This window comes from Chrysochloris asiatica, unplaced genomic scaffold (genome assembly GCF_000296735.1).
Source record: "Chrysochloris asiatica unplaced genomic scaffold, ChrAsi1.0 scaffold00033, whole genome shotgun sequence".
Classification (NCBI taxonomy): domain Eukaryota; kingdom Metazoa; phylum Chordata; class Mammalia; order Afrosoricida; family Chrysochloridae; genus Chrysochloris; species Chrysochloris asiatica.
Genome location: NW_006408551.1, coordinates 19,800,659 through 19,803,010, shown reverse-complemented (window position 1 = coordinate 19,803,010; position 2,352 = coordinate 19,800,659).

The window sequence follows — 2,352 nt, the reverse complement described above, 5'->3', positions numbered from 1 at the left end:
GATTGTCCGATGATTTCTGCATTCCATTGGGTCACCTCTCTTCGGAATGGGCACAGATATGGATCTCTTCCAATCAGTCAGTCAGATAGTTGTCTTCCAAATCTCTTGGCAAAGATGAGTGAGTGCCTTCAGTACCACCTCACATTCTTGAAAGATTTCAATTTTTATTCCATCAATTCTTGGTGCCTTGTTCTTTACTAATTCCTTCAATGCACCTTGGACTTCCTCCTTCAGTATCATTGGCTCTTGATCATATGCTACCTCTCGAAATGGTTGAACATCAACAATGTCCTTTTGGTACGGTGACTCTGTGTATTCCTTCCATCTTCTCTTGATGCTTTCTGCATCATTCAATAATTTGCCCAGAGAATCCTTCAATAATGAATGTCGAGGCTTGAATTTTTTCTTTTTTCTCCCAGCTTGAGAAATGCTGAGTGTGTTCTTCCCTATTGGTTTTCTGACTCCAGATCTTTGCTCATTTTGTTATAATATTTGACTTTATCTTCTCAAGCTGACCTTTTAAATTTTCTGTTCAGCTCTTGTATCTCCTCATTTCTTTCATTTGCTTTAGCATCTCTATGTTGGAGAGCAAGTTTCAGAGTCTCTTTTGACATCCATTTTGATCTTTTCCTTCTTTCTTGTCTTCTTAATGACTTTTTGTTTTCTTCCTGTATGATGTTCTTGATGTCATCCCACAACTCTTCTGATCTTCGGGCTTTAGTGTTTAATGTATCAAATCTGTTCTTTAGATGATCTCTAAATTCAGGTGGGATATATTCAAGGTCATATTTTGGCTCTTGTGGGCTTATTTTCATTTTCTTCAGCTTGAGTTTGTATTTGCATATGAACAATTGATGTTCTGTTCCACACTCTGCCCCTGGCCTTGTTTTTGATGTTGATATGGAGCTTTCCCACTGTCTTTTTCTGCAGATGTAGTTAATTTGATTTCTATGTATTCCATCTGGTGAGGTCCATGTGTATAGTCACCTCTTATGCTGTCTAAAGAAGGTATTTGAAATGAAGAAATAATTGATTTAGCAGAATTCTATCATGCAATCTCCAGCATCATTTCTATTACCAAGGCCATATTTTCAAACTACTGATCCTTCCTCTTTGCTCCCAACCTTTGCATTCCAATCACCAGTAATGATCAATACATCTTGATTGCATTTTTGATTGATTTTAGATTGAAGAAGCTGGTAGAATTCTTCTATTTCATCTTCACTGGCTTTAGTGGTTGGTGCATAAATTTGAATAATAGTGGTATTAACTGGGTTTTCCTGTAGGTGCATAGATATTATCCTATCACAGACAGTGTTGTACCTCATGACTGATCTGGATATGTTGTTTTTGACAATGAATGCAACACCATTCCTTTTCAGTTTGTCATTTCCGGCATAGTAAACCATGTGGTTGTCAGATTCCAAATGGCCAATATCAGTCCATTTAAGCTCACTAATGCCTAAAATATTGATGTTTATGCATTCCATTTCAATTGTGACAATTTCCCTAGATTCATACATGTAGTAAAACACATCTAAAATGGAGCAGCAGCGGAAGTGGCTAATATTTGGCTGGCATATCGACACGGTTGTTTTTGCCATTGGCAGAAGACTGAATATCTTCTTACCCGCTGGCAGATGGCAACACCAAGGTATTCAAGAAAACTAATCTGTGAGCTAATGTGTGAGACACCCGCTGAACATGCTAACTAGTATTTAGGATTTTTAGGAAGTCTGGCACTGGAGTAGATGGGAGAAATGCCAGAAAAAACAGGTCTGAGTCTATGGTACCATTCAATTTGAATTGCTCAGTAAATAAGAGCAACATATGGATCATACAAAACAGTAATTCTTTACTATTTCTCCTACATTTCAATTTACACTATTGATTAATATGCAGAGTTTCACTTGGAAACTGAAGACAACCTGATGAAACAGGTCACGATTTTAAGATTTGTGTGAAGACAACTTGTATCTGATGAAGATGGCTCCATACTGGAGAGCAAATTTCAGAGTCTCTTCTGACACCCATTTTAATTTAGTTTTTTCTTTCTTTATTGTCATTTTAGTGACCTTTTGCTTTCTTCCTGTATGAGGTTCTTGATGTCATCCCACAACTCCTCTGGCTTTTAGTCATTAGTGTTTAATTTATCAAATCTGTTCCTGAGATGATCTTTAAATTCAGGTGGGATATAGTCAAGGTCATATTTGGTTCTCATGGACTTGTTTTCATTTTCTTCACCTTTAGTCTGAACTTGCATATGAGCAACTAATCCAAGAAGCGCCCCTGACCTTGTTTTGGCTTATGATATGTATCTTTTTTCACAGATGTAGTCAATTTGATTTCTGT